At 45.2% G+C, this 14427-nt stretch overlaps 1 protein-coding gene across 2 annotated transcripts in view; it reads left to right on the top strand.

Annotated features, from left to right (window-relative positions):
- Positions 1-14427, top strand: part of MAF (MAF bZIP transcription factor) — a 211466-nt gene that overhangs the window by 60734 nt on the left and 136305 nt on the right. The window lies entirely within an intron of this gene.

Raw genomic sequence — 14427 nt, 5'->3', positions numbered from 1 at the left:
TATGGAGTTACACTGACTTTACACCACATAAGAATTTGTATTGTCATTTTACATAGAAATGCTGTGCTGTCTGTGTGTGTGTTGAGTAGATCGTGCAGTGTTTAATTACAACACAAAAGAACAGGGAAGGAGAACTGAAGGAAGGGCATGAAGGAGAGACAAGGCAAAAAGACGCAGAAGTAATGGTGGAGTTGGAGGATAATACTGGTTATCAGAGCATTACCTGAGAATTCCTATGATTACAGCTTATTATCTCTCTGACCTCTCCTTTTCATTATCATCTGCTGCTCAGGTGATCAATAATAAAAGGCCTCCCAATTTCATTGCATTTGCTTGCTTTCTCTAGAAGCTTTTGCATCAGTTTGCTTCTCCCCCTAAGATCTTATTTCTGCTAGGGCACTAAGACTTTACTTTTCTGCTGGGGTTGACTTGTTCTTCTGGTATATCCATGTCATTTAGCTAGCAAGAGTCCCACAGCAATTCGTCAAGTAACACTTCCATCTATCACATTGGGATGATCAAGAATACGTTGCAGCTGATGTGCAAACACTGATGTGTATCTGGAGTTGGGGATCCAACTCAGGAGATAAAAAAAACCCTCCAAAGAGCCACCAAAGGAGTTGTGTTTTTATTTTTTTTTAAACACCCCAACCAGCCAGTGGATTATCCTTAATGCATTGGCAGCATGCCCCTTCCTTCCACTGCAGAATTGCTAGCCTGGCTTTGCAGCCTTATTTTTGTTTTATTTATTTTTTTGGTGCTACAGCATGCAGAAGAAATAAATTGCAAGACTGCACCTCTGTTTCTAGGGTGGCCGTGCAGGAGGCAGCTCCTTGCAGGGGCTGCTGCTGTTTCTAGGAGCTCCCTGTCCTGTCTTCAAGGTCTGAGGATTCAGTTTCTTCTGTGTAAGAGAGGAGAGGAAATGACCTTCACCCAGCTGAGCAAGGAACAACAGGAAACCCTCGTGGTTCGAAGCTCCGGCCATTTCCCACCCCCAAGAATCCGGCACTCAGGGATGGTTTTGACAGACTGTCAAGGTTTAGCTGCTACAAATATATTAGCAAAGTACGTTGATGATTCATGGCAAAGTGGTGTACACTGATTTAAGTGATGGGCTGGTCATTCTGTAATGGATTTGAAAATTCCCGTTCAGATTGTACTTAGTTTTATCAAGCAGGAAGCTGGCAGGCTGTGTTTTAATCAACTGATAGCATCTCTTGGCAAACTGGCATCCAGCTAGTGAACTGGTGAACTTTGAGAGTACTTCCCAAAGACCAGTTGGCTGAGCAGCAGACAGCAACCTCCACTTAGATCTTCCAGGTTTACCTCCTTGTTTTTTTGTTGAGCCAGTTTCTTTCCCAGGTGACAATTCCATCTGGAAGTGCAGAACGACGCAGCACATACAGATCTTCCGCTGCTCTTTTGCCAGTTTTGGAGGGGAAATGAAATGAGGCACAATACATTTGCTCAGTCTTCCAGGAACATATGTGAAAACAACCTCCTGGATTTAGCACAAAATCCCAGAAGCGTGCAAATTCAAAGATTCGATGTTGGCACATGTTTTTGAGTGCTCCCTTTCCATAAGTGCTGTAAATCTATGACACAGGGCCGCACCAGGTGAGACACAACCTTTTCCCCTTCGAGTCAGGCTGTTCCATGACCTGTTATCCCACTTTATCCCCTAAGCAGCACCCTGTGTTCTGACCTGCGCCAACAGACATCAAGAATGGTTTCCTTTGCTGATGAAAACCATCAGCCTCTTTATTGCTCCTGGGAAAGACCAGCTCCAGTTGAGCATCTTAGCAGTGCAAACCCTCAGGTGCCATAGCTACCCTAAATAATTTCCTCCTCAGGATTTATGTGCTATCACAATTATTGAGCTATGCAGCCATCTACGCCCACATAGCTGTATTCGAGCACAGAGTCAAACCTGGGGAGCTGGTTTGTTGTGCCTAGCTCCTGTAGAGTAGTTACTGTGCTTAGCAACCCACCTCCAATATAAATATATCTGCTACTCTCAAGAGCAGGCTTGGAAAAGCACCAGAAGGGATCACTCCCCCATAAGGATTTTTTTCAGCATTGCAGAGCTGTAAGGACTTTCAGGGAGAAATCCTGCTCCCGGTTATCTTCCTAGTCGAAGAGCTCAGGGTTTCACCCCAGGCTGATGGAGCTCTCGTGCAACTTGCTGTCATGAACCTCTTTTAAAGACCGGTCCCGTGGGAGCTGCACTTGAGCAGTGCAGCCACAGAGGGACAAGCAAAGCAGTCACCCACACAGGAAACCATCAACGCTGGCTTTGTGCAGGGGTCCCATGGCACCTCCAAAGCAGTCTGGGGCTGCTCCAGGGAAAAGCTCAACGAACTGCTAGATGACTGTATGATTCTGCACATTCAAAATTGGCCAGACACCGTGGGCCCTCAGAAGTCAGTGGTGATTGTTAGGATGTAAAATAGTCATATTCACGGAAAGTAATAAAAATGAAAGTGAGGTGTAAGTAAAATTGGGAAATTGCACTCTTGAAATGGTGAATCCGGTATGAGGGAGAAGGTGTGAAATGTAAGGGCCAGATACTGGTTTGTGTGGGTGAATGGAAGATTAATAATCAACCCTATAATTTAAGTGGAAATGTTAATTTCCATCTTTGTTATTGTCTGCTGTCCATTATGTGAAAATCTGAGAAACCAAAAGAGATCATTGTCTCTGGTGTCACATCCACCTGAGCACTTCACCAGACAATGCTACCTGATGCAAGAACTGACATTAGGGTTTCCAGTGCCAGAGTTACCAAAAGGATATGTAAAAGCAAGGATGAAAAAATCATGTCTTCTCTCCCTGGACTGGAGAGCACAGGATTTCCACAAGGTGGTTTTATGTGGAAATACTCCTATTTGTGTTTTTTACAAATTAAAATATAAACATATCTTGCAGACATATTCAATAATTTAATTTTAAAACAAGATAATTAATTTGTCTGAAATTTATCATAAAACATCAGTAAGTGGAAGAATCCCCCTGACAGATGTGAAGAGCCTAATCTTGACTTTCCCACCAATGTTTCATGGATTTGGGTTCATTTATTACAATCTTTTCTTGCTTTTATAAAATCCCTACTGATGGAATTATGTAATTTCTGAGAGCATCTCCAGGGACAGGAGGCCATGGTACAATATCTCACACTATGTGCTATGCAGGCAATGTTTCCTGAATCATAAAACCAATAGAAAGGGAATGGCACTTGAATAACAGATTCCCCTCTCCTTTTCCCTTCTCTGAGCTATTTTTCCTGGTACCACAGAAACTTGCTAGCAACTTGTTTAAACACCAGTTTCGATGCAGCAAAGAGATTGCAGCTTGCATAAATCTCAGTCTGCAAACCTGTTCCTTCAGTGGGGTCTTCTGAGTTAAAAGGAGTTTTCTGGGAGATGATCCTGTTGCTCTTGATATTATTTTAAAATTCAAATCTAAGGCCAAGACCTCAATCCCAGCTCATCCAGTTGACCGCAAAGACTGTAATCAATTTTATTTTATATGGTAAATCCATTCCAGATTACCACTCCTACTGCATATTTCTGCATGTAGGAAGCCTGCACTAAACTATCTGGCCTGATTAATACCCGGTTATGGTGACCACTTAACGACACAACTATGCGACAGGAAAATCATCCTGGACTTTCTAAACACTAAGTATATCAGAAAAAAAGGAAAACATCAGGACTAAAACAGCTCTCACAATTTCTCATTTCCATTTATTCAAAAAAAAATTGTAATTGAGACTTAAAAAAGAAAGAAAGAAAAGCCCTCCATGACTTTAAGTGTAAAATCCATTTTAGTAGCAGGAAGCTGTTATATGGTTAGAGCAGTTATTTTTATTGTCTGTCTGGGTATAGTTTTTAACTGCAGGCACAGAATAAATCAATAGTGTCATAAAGCTACTCTCACCCTGTGCCCTTTCTAAAGGGACATTGTTCAGTGTCTGTGCTGGATGTGACACAGACTGCTGCTTTGATGCACAGAATTACACCTCGGCTGGTGTGCTAAGGGAGAGCTCTAAGTGTGATACATATTTAGCTATATCTCATCATCCGTATCATCCCAGAGCCACTAGATGAAAAGCGAAATAAAACACACACAGGAAAATGCACAGAAATACTTCGCGAAAAGAGGGTGGGCTATTCTAGCCATTATTTTACGAATGGTATTTTCAATGAATTTGTCCATTCATAAATCTTCGCAGGTGATATATTTCCAAGACTATCCAAGAAGAGAAAGCTTGCAGTGAATTGTAAGATAGTCCCCACAATTTAAACCTGACTGTAATGCGCTCCTTCATACAACAAGAGAGGACATAGCAGGATCTGACTGTAGGAAGCTGGAGCTAGATAAATTTGGCCTGGAAGTCTGCCTTTTTAATAGCAAGAGTAGCTAACGGCTGGAACAGTTGGCTTAGGAATGTGGCGGATTTAGCATTGCTTTCAGTCTCTAAATCAAGAGTGAGTGTCTTTCTAAAGATATGCAATAGCTTCGACAGAAGTTATGGCTTTGATGCTGAAACGAGTGGGTGAAGTTCTTCAGCTGTGTTACATAGGAAACAAAACCAGATGATCGCGATGGTCCTTTCCAGTCATACTAATCCATTAAATCCTGGTTGGGGGCCTCTTGCAAGTTGGAGTTTAAAGCAGCCTGTTAGCTTTTCTGGACGGTTTCTGCAGGAAATACATGTTCCAGAGCCAGGTCTGACAAACTCCATGTAAATGTGTGTCCGGAATTAACACACTTTGTAATTTACAGCTCTTTAATCATGGCCTCTGAATGCCATTCTAGAGTTGTTCCCCACTGCAGCTGAGCTCACTTTTTATGTCCTGTTCAGTGTGGGTTTTCCCTTGCAAAGCAGAAATGTGTTGGGGCTGAGCCGGGCTGAAACACACCCCCCAGAACAGCCACCCATGACATGGACCACGGAGAAGGAAACGTTTACGGATCAAATTCTGAAGAGATTTATTGTCAGCAACGAATGCTGTCAAGTAAATCCACCGCTCCTTTCCTTGCTTTTGCATCGCAACTTCCTCAGGTTGGCACTTGTGACAAAGGCACGAAAGCTGTTCCTGTGCTGCAAGTGGGAGGTGGAGACAGAGACAATCTGTGCCCTGTCTGTGGGAATCGATGCCGAGACAGCTCTATTTTCACATCCAGTCACAAGCTGATCGCTATTACCTTGGTATTTGTTTAGAGGACGGCTATCAAGAGACGGAATTGGAGTTGGGATTTAGGAAGATTAAAGACAACAGCAGAAAAAACAATCCAAGTGGTTCCTAAAGGTAGCACAGCTCTCATGCAGCTTGTTGCTCAGGAGCAGAGACCGCAGGGCGTGCATGCTGCTTGGTGAGCCTGACTGCAAGTAGGGTTCACCTCAGTAACCTAATCTTTGTTTTCCTCCTCTCTGCAAAATGCTTAGTACTGGATTTTGATGTCTATAAATACTGATCCGGGTTTCCCTTCCTTCCCTCCCCACATTTTACTGAATGCACAGACCTCGCAGCCCAGCACCGGTTGCTGACTTGCTCCCTTTCACTCTTCCCCATCCCCGCCGTGCGTGAGCTGGGTCATGGGCAGCCCCGCTGCTTCCCCGGGGACTCTGGTACTCAGGAAGGAGAACAGCAAATGTTGGGGAACCAAAGAGACCCCAGCGGGTACAAGAAATAGCTTAGAAAAAAGCCCACACAAACTTCATGTATTCCCAAATTTTTTTTTGTAAATAGCCGGTGGCTGCCTGAATAGCAGCAAGCAGTGACAATAATAATAAATTACAGTAAATATCATGCTGCCATTAGTGACAGCAAACCAAACCCACTGCTGTTCAGAAATGAATTGGAGAAAATATTTCTTAATCTCTTTTTGTGTTATTCAGCCAGCCGTAATGATTTATAATACTCCAAAGAAGTTACTGTACGGAGTTGTTTCTTAATCATCCGTCTTAGCATCTTGCTATTATCTGCATGTGTCTGAGCTTCGGCGGTGGCTCTAGCGCAGTTCTGTGAAGTGGTTTCACCAGGGACAAAACTACTGCCATGAGGTCTGAAATGGGAAAGCTGTGCTCAGCCGTCAGTGAGCAGGGCCAGCCCCTGGCAGCGCCTTGGATGGAGGTATCGCCCCAGAAGCTGGCTGGTGCGAGCCTTGCTGACTGTAAATAATCCACGTTCAGTGCTGGTGGGGGTCTGGGAGCTGGGGTTTAGGGCTGGTGTGCATCGGAGCGACACCCTGCAGATGGGAATGTCTGTGGGCACGCTCATTATCAGCACAGGAAAATAAAATGGTGGGGGATAAATTAAGCTGGGAACACAGTATCAATTGTGGCTGTCTTTGTCAACTTATTACCCAAGATTTATATGTGATGCAGTGAGGACTGCTCAGTGACACATTTTAATTTAATTAAATTTCCTGTTGGATTGATGTCTGATCAATCAATAATGTTAATGTTTTTGCAATTTAGAGATTAAAGCTTGGATGAGCGGATATTGAAATACTCTCACATCCAGCTGCCTGGGAATATCTTCTTCTGCCTCTATTTCTCAGAAAACATGATTTGGGCTAGGATGCATCCCGGGGCTTGCACTGAGCCTGGAAGTTTTGCTCCTTCCTGGCAGCGGGTATGAAGCTGTGCCGCAGTGTCACTCCTCGGAGAGACCAAATTACATAGACAGCAAGGCGTGGGTCTGTGCAAAATCCTCGTCTCTCTGATGTTCGGTATGGAGCAATTTTGAGGAATGGGGCATTGCCAGAATAATTCTTCCCTTTGCTCTACTCTCCTTGTTCTGCAAAGCAGCAGCACAGAGTTTGCACCTGGGCTCTGGAATCTAATGGCCACCAAGGCATCTGTGCTCTCTTAGTCCCCTCCAGATCCCATTTGCTCTGGCCACCACAGCCTCTTGCAGAAATGCCTTGCCAGGCTGACTGCTACCTTCCAGGGGACAACAGCATCCTGGCCTGGAACTGAATTCAGTTTCTTGAAGCTCCTCGCCTGCCCAAATTTCTCACGGATGAGCTAATTGCGCTCCACCCTCTTCAGGCTCTGAAGATAAAGAGATGCTGTAGCATGTCCACAGAACCTTTTTTTTCTCCCACTGCCTTGTTTCGTTTAGTGCCTCAAATACTTTAGTTGTGAGATCAGGAGAGGCTTTAACTTATTCAAGGGAGTTATTCTACGCTGACTTTTCCATGAGGCCGTGGGGTCTTACATAGCCCTTTAAAGACTTATGACTCGAGCAAAAAAAAATAATCCATGTTTTTAAACTTGTAAAAGTGTGAACCCAAATTTCATTTGAGTTGCAGCCATGGTCATGATAAGTCAGGTTTATTTTTCAGATCCTAGCAGCACTGAAGCTGGGGCAGGTTGAAATCCCAGCGTGAGGTCTGCAGGCTCAGTCGTCCCTCTGCAGTCTGCAGGCCTGCACCAGAGCTGGCTGGGTGCTACGTGGGGTGCCTATAAGCTGGCAGCGTCCAGGGGAGCCTTAAAAGGACCAATTTCATACCCAGATGTGTTGTAAAATCTGTAAAATCTCCCCATGCTCTTTCCCATAAGGGCTCTGGTGTCCATTCACGGTGTAGCTGGGGCTCAGATAGCCCCACAGCACAGTGCAAAGGGAAGAGAGGAGAGAGGTGAGGAGAAAGGGGGAGAGAAAGAAGAGCCGCTTGCTTTCCATGATAACACAGGCACCTGTGGGGCAGAAGGCAGCAGCTTGTTACAAGAGCCTGGAAACTTAAAACAGGAAGCAAAAGAAATCCCACAATGAAGTAACTTTGCCTTCACCTCCTCATAAAAAAAAAGTAAATGACTTTAAAGTAAACTGCAACTTATTGCTGGAATGTACTTGGGTGCCGGTTGCTCCGTCCCTCGTTAGAAGAGGTAGCACGTTTCACTCAGAAAAGTGCCAAAGGTGTTAGGCAGACTATAGGAAGCAATGAGGCTAATTTGGGCAGAATGGAAGCTTGAGCAGCTTGGGGGTCTGGGGGTGTGCACGTGCTTGTGCACATGGGGGTGTGCATGGGGGGTTGTGCACGGGGGTGTGCACCCGTGTAAGGAGGGCAGGGCACAAGGGATGTTTATTCTTTGGAACAGACTGAGGGAAGTAAGTTACAGCTAAACTAAGTATTTTTGCAGTAGATCAGCCTTATTAGGTGTGAGCCCTGATGTGCAATGCTTCCAAGGCCGGTTCCCATATGTAGGACTGCTGTACATTGGGCCCAACTTACTGACAGTTCTTTCTTTCCTTCTTTCTTTCTCTTTCTTTCTTTCTTTCTTTCTTTCTCTCTCTCTCTCTTTCTCTTTCTCTCTTTCTCTCTTTCTCTCTTTCTCTCTCTCTCTCTTTTCTCTCTTTTCTCTCTTTTTCTCTTTCTTTCTCTCTTTCTCTTTCTTTCTTTTCTTTCTTTCTTTCTTTCTTTCTTTCTTTCTTTCTTTCTTTCTTTCTTTCTTTCTTTTTCTTTCTTTCCTTCTTTCTTCCTTCCTTCCTTCCTTCCTTCCTTCCTTCCTTCCTTCCTTCCTTCCTTCCTTCCTTCCCTTTCCACCTTTCCTTCCTTCATCTTTCTCTTTCTCTTTCTCTTTCTCTTTCTCTTTCTCTTTCTCTTTCTCTTTCTCTTTCTCTTTCTCTTTCTCTTTCTCTTTCTCTTTCTCTCTCTTTCTCTTTCTCTTTCTCTTTCTCTTTCTCTTTCTCTTTCTCTTTCTCTTTCTCTTTCTCTTTCTCTTTCTTTCTCTTTCTCTTCCTCTTTCTTTCTCTTTCTCTTCTCCCTCTCTCTCTCTCCCTCTCCCAGCTCCTGCCCATGCTGCAGCCCCCCTTGGAGCACACAGGCTGTGCAGCTCAGTGTGTTGCGGTGCTGCAGAGGCAGCCAGGGCAAGAGAGCAATCACAGCTCTGGCACGGGAAAAGCACCGTCAGACGTTGTTAAAATGGGCTGGCCTGACTCTTAGGGATTTGCTTTGACCTCCTCATAAGAAAGCAAACCGCTGCATTTCTGATGCCCGCTGCTTGCTGCTCACAAGCCCTGCCCCAGCAGCAGCCTGCTTTCGGAGCCCTCCGTCAGCTCATGAATGGCTCCAGCTAAGCTAGATGTCTCTCAGCCAAAAAGTGTGATAAGCCCTGAGAAAGCGATGTACCGTGGAGCCGCCCGAGCTTTTGCCATGTCTGACTTCTGAGTGTTTGTGATCTAGAATTCCCTTTGTTGTCCAATGTGCCACCTTGCCCACTGGGCCCGCTGGATTCAGCCCTGGCCGCTTTGCTATTTTGGGGGGTTTAATCTAGAAGGAAGGTGGGAGTGCAGAACAGAGATTTGCTTTAAGCCCCATGACCCTGGTCTTGCAATGAAATCAGTGCAGACAGCATCTACAGGCTGCTTTTTAGAGTTGTTCATCTTACCCGGAAGAGTAAATTCCTATTGGAAAGTAATTTATGATCTGGGAGGGCTGTTACTTACAAGTTAGTAAAATAACTTCAGCTGCACTTTTACTGCCTTCAGCAGCAAACATCCATGCTGAGGGCGGGAACGAGCCTTTCCTTGCTAGTTGTGATACAGCACGATCTATAACACTGCCATGTGGTTTTTTGGCTTGCATTCATCTCGTTTTCAGGCAGCAGGTTAAAAAGAAATAACTGATTTCTGGTTGCAGTGTTTGAAGTCAAGTCACATTGTTTCAGCAACTGCATGAACTTTCAACAATTTTCACAGAGCCAAGGTGTCTCCTTCGTGCCAGCCAGCCAGGATCCCTCCACTTGGGGTGGGCTGAATCACCCTTTCAAGGTATTTTGTTCTCCTTGTTAACTGAGAATGAAGTTGGACTTGATGCTTAATCTTCAGATCCTTAAAAAAATGTTATCACAAGTGTCCTGTATTATAAATGTCACAGTTTTCCTGCTCCCTTAGCAGCAGAGTGGCTCCAGCCTGCCTGTGCCTGAGGCTGGATGCTGCCAGGTACCAGCTTCTGCAGAGAAATGGCTCATGCCAACAGCTGGGGGGTTCAGGGGCTCCTCAAACCTTTTCCCTTGGTAATTAAAACCAGAGAATTACAGGACTGCGGGTCCAAGCCTTCTGTAAGAGTAATGTATGCAAAAAATGACTGAAGCCCACCCCACCCTGGTGCCATTCTGACAGTAGAACAGAACTGAGCCCGTTTCATCCCATGCAAAGCATCCCTTAGAGAAGCTGAGAGAGCGTCAGCCACATTTTTCTGTGTAAATTGGGTCCTTCTAACTCTTAGAGGAATAAAGCTCCTTTACCCTTTATCATATTCAGCATAAGAGGAAATCTTCTGCCGTACAGACACTCAAATATGTCCCAGTCAGTAAATCAGAATCCAGATTATTCGTGTTATACCATGATTTATCGACATTGTTTCAGGCCGCAGTGTGTGTAGGGGGGAACACCCAACACCCAGCACTTTTAACACTAGCCACAAGCAGCCAAAGCTGTTGGGTTTTGCATCACACATAGGGCAGAGTGGGTCAAGCCTTTTGCAATGATCTATCAGGTCTGAGGGAAAAACACATGTTCTTAACCTTCATGTTCAGGAGCTGCACATTGTGCCCTGAAAGTCATCACATTTGTGATTATGCCCTCAGAAATAAACTTGTGAGGAGCTGCGTGCCCTCCCTTCCCCATGCAGCTGTTGTAGCACCTCTGAGCTGCCTGCCCAGGTCTGAGCTAAGCTGGGACTGGTTTTTACTCATTACGCCTTCAAAAACTGGGAGAGATGAAATAGAAAGCAGATCTGCAGGGAAAGCAGTGCACAGTGGTCTGCAAGTCCTGCTGAGAAATGCTCAAAAGAGCCAAGCTGGGTGGGTATGTTCAGACCAGGAACCTGAAAATGTGATCTGGATGACGGAGAAAAATGGCTAGTATCTCAGAGGGAAAGAAATGCTCCAGTTTCTACATGTGCAAGAGATCTGGGCTTCCTAAGTGGAAAGGAATAGAGAATTGTAGAGATATGTGGGTTATTCTTCCCATGTATATTTTTAATTATGGCCCATATATCATTCTTAGCATTGCCTTGAGCAAAGAAAGATAAAACAGCAAAAGCAATAGCAAGATTTCCACACATGTAGCCAGTTCCAAAATCAATGGGAGTTAGGTATCTAAATACCTTTAAAAACCTGGCGACTAATTCCCTGAGGCCCCCCGTGAATATCACAACCTTAAATCCTTGTGGATGTCCTGACATTGCTCAGCCCATGAAGCACAGGGGGATGTAGTCAGGACAGCATTTAGTTTGTCATGTAAAGGGCTGAAAAAATGCTCCCTTTAAGGTTGGCCAGCTTAAAGCTGTGCACTCTTATTGTTCATCATCTCTTTGGTCACAGGTAGCATTCAGCTGCTTGCCAGCAGCTAATGAAAGGAATTTGGTGACTGTCCACAAATGCATTTTAGTAAATGTTCACTCCCCTCACACACATTCAATTATTTTACAGGGGAAAATGCAAAACTTCAATAGCTCTTGGTAGGTGAGGAGGAACAAAGGATGCTTTTTTTTTTTTTTTGGGGGGGGGGGGGATGCACGTAGAATTGATAAATATTCAGGCAAATTAAAAACCATTTCCCACCTAAGAGGAGGGAATCCACGTGGTTGTGCCGCATGAACGAGAGATGTTCCCTGGATTCCCTTCGCATTCTGTGGCCCTGTGGCTTGTGTTCACCCTGCCGCTGCGCACAATAGGTAGCTACCCCAAGGTTAGGTTACACGAGTCACTTGCTTAGCCAAGGTGACTTCCCTCATCTGTTACATATCATAGGGTTATAAATAACATAGCATCCTCCGTTTGATCAGGCCTGGGAGGCTGACAGCCCCCTCCCTCCTTCAGGATGCTGAAACAATTACAAGCTGGAGGAAACCAGCAAGTGCTTTCGTGTTTGCTGCAAACAGAGGATGGGCTTGGCTCCTGCTCCCCTTTAATTAGAGTTTATTGGTAAAGCAACCCCATCTCTCCGCTCCTGGAAAATCTGGGCTGTCAAGGCCTAATTTCTTGGGCCTATCAAGTATGAGATATGTTTACCGAGTCCCTCCAGGATTAGCTGGGTTGCTATCAAAACAGAGGAGTGTATTTCTATCAATGAAAACCACTATGACAAGGTCTGTCCCCGGAGACAAACGGCCTATTCCACGGAGGCTTTAAATAGGAGCAATAATGGTAGTGAGCAGCACTGAGTTGAATAATTAGATTGTTCTTCATAAATCCTCAAGCGAGGACTTCCAAGCAGGTCCATTATGTGTGTCGTATGTTAGCACTGAGCTTTATGTGGTGTGGACACTGCTCGGCGCTGGGCTGCAGTGATGGGTGAGTAAATCACCAGCCAGGGGGACCGGGGAAGACAGCTCCTTCTCCTCCTGGCTCTTCCCCCATGGAGATCATCTCCTCCGAAATATAAACACCCCTAACATTTATTTTATTCCTCAAAGAGTTTCCAAGAGGACTAACTAGAGTGATCTTTGAATATTTATGTTTTGTTTGTTTATATTTAGAGACTGGAAAACACACATATTTTGTTCACGTCCCCAGACTAGCTCATTTACTGATTCGTTTAAAACATCCTTGCAGATCCATTGAGAGATAACTTCTTCTTTAGAGGGATGCAGTCGTATAATAGCAGCTCAGTATTATCTCCACATATCCTTGGTGGGATTTCCTCTTGCCAACTGAGAACTGATTTTTTTTTTCCCTTAATCTTTCTTTCTCCCTCCTCTCCTTTCAATTATTCAGGTTTTCTCTTTCTTTCTCCCTGTGTCAGTTACTGAAAGAAATCTCAGATGAGCAAATGTCATTTGACTCTAATCCTGACTGCTAATTTTTTTAGATTTCCGAGGAAGTGCTGCCAGGCAGCAGTGGGTGCAGGCACTGCTGCTGGTGCGGGCTGAGGTAGGCACCTCTGATAAACCCAGATGCGCTCCACTCACTTACAAACACGTTTGTGAGACCTGGTTAAACAATACTGGTAAGAAGAACAAGAAATGATGTTATTCCCCCAAGGACCGTGTATACACCGAACTATTTCATCTGCCAGTAAGTGTCTTGTGTCACTGTAAGTTTTATAGGAGCTGACTGGCAAAGGATACCCTGCCTAAAAACAGAATGCCCCATCCCATGCCCCTGTGCATCCGAGCAGCAGTGGTGGCCAGGCTTACAAAGAGCTGCTCTCCTCCCGCTGAGGTCGTGCTGCTGGGGTTGGTGCCGTCTGCCTTTGGACCAAGCCCTTCGTTATCGAGAGCTGACGGGGTCCCAGCAGGGGGGTAAAAGGGTGAGAAGGAGAGGAGAGGCGTCATGCAGCAGGGCCAGGAACAAGCCCTAGCCTTCAGTGAAGCTCATGGCCTGCTGTCAAACTACTCAGCTTGCATATGAGCGTGAGGACGAGCTCGGGGCTCGGTGTGACCCAGCAGCTCAGCCGTCACCCACCGCACTCTGGCACCAGCAGCCTTGCTGCCGATCATCCCTCGCTTGTCCCGGATTGAGAACTTCTCCAGTGTGAAAACACCACCAGGATAAACAGCATTAAACATTTTACAAGGCAATTTAGGTGATAATCATCAGAGTCATAGAATAATGTTATCCATATTCATTTTAAGGTGTGCTGTGCTTTCCTTTCTGATGAGCGTAAAAACCTCCTTCTTGCCAGATTAGGGGAACAAAGTGACTGTGGGAATTTTTAAAGGCTCATTCCTCCTCACATCTTAAGCGCATGAATCCAAGGAATTTCCTATTCACAAGAAGTTTGCATTCCTGGGACGCAGGGCTCGCACACTTGAGCGTGGCCCTCCTGAGCACGGCAGCCGCAGCTCTGCTCCCCGCTGCTCCGCTTGGCCGCGCCGTGCCTTGGGCAGCTGCTGGGGACAATCACATCTGGCTTGCTCCTTTGCTGCTGGCCTTGGGAGTCTGCACATTTTGTTAACTTGACCCCGAGCTGTGAGTCAGGCCACGTAGATCAGGAGGTGACTTTCGGTGTGATGCCTGGGAATTTGCCCACAACCTCATTTCCTAGGCTCTGGCTTTTTTTTTTTTTTCTTTTTTTTTTTTCGGCTTGCTCTGCTTGGTGCGGGCCTGTCTGCAGATGGACAGGCACTGTACCCATCAGCAGGACAATTCACCCAGAGCCAGCAGGGAGAAGTCTTCTGTATATTCCTGGTCAGAGGGGATGGAGTGGCATTTGGCTCTCAGACACAGTAATAACTCAGGTATTAGATAATTACTACAGTTTGCAAGTTGTTTCATTGGATGTGAGTCCATATGTTATCTCAAAAACAAAACAAAACAAAACAAAACAAAACAAAACAAAACAAACAAAAAACAAAAACAAGGAATTTGAGATATTTTAATGTTGCAAGTTCTGACTTCTGCATTGGTGGCACTGAGCGGATTTGCAGACTCCTGTCCCACTGGAGGCAGGCCAGAGCACACGG

Source organism: Anser anser (assembly GCF_964211835.1).
Source record: "Anser anser genome assembly, chromosome: 11".
NCBI lineage: Eukaryota > Metazoa > Chordata > Aves > Anseriformes > Anatidae > Anser > Anser anser.
The sequence above is the reverse complement of the archived record's forward strand: the minus strand, read 5'-3'. Positions and strand labels throughout refer to the sequence as shown.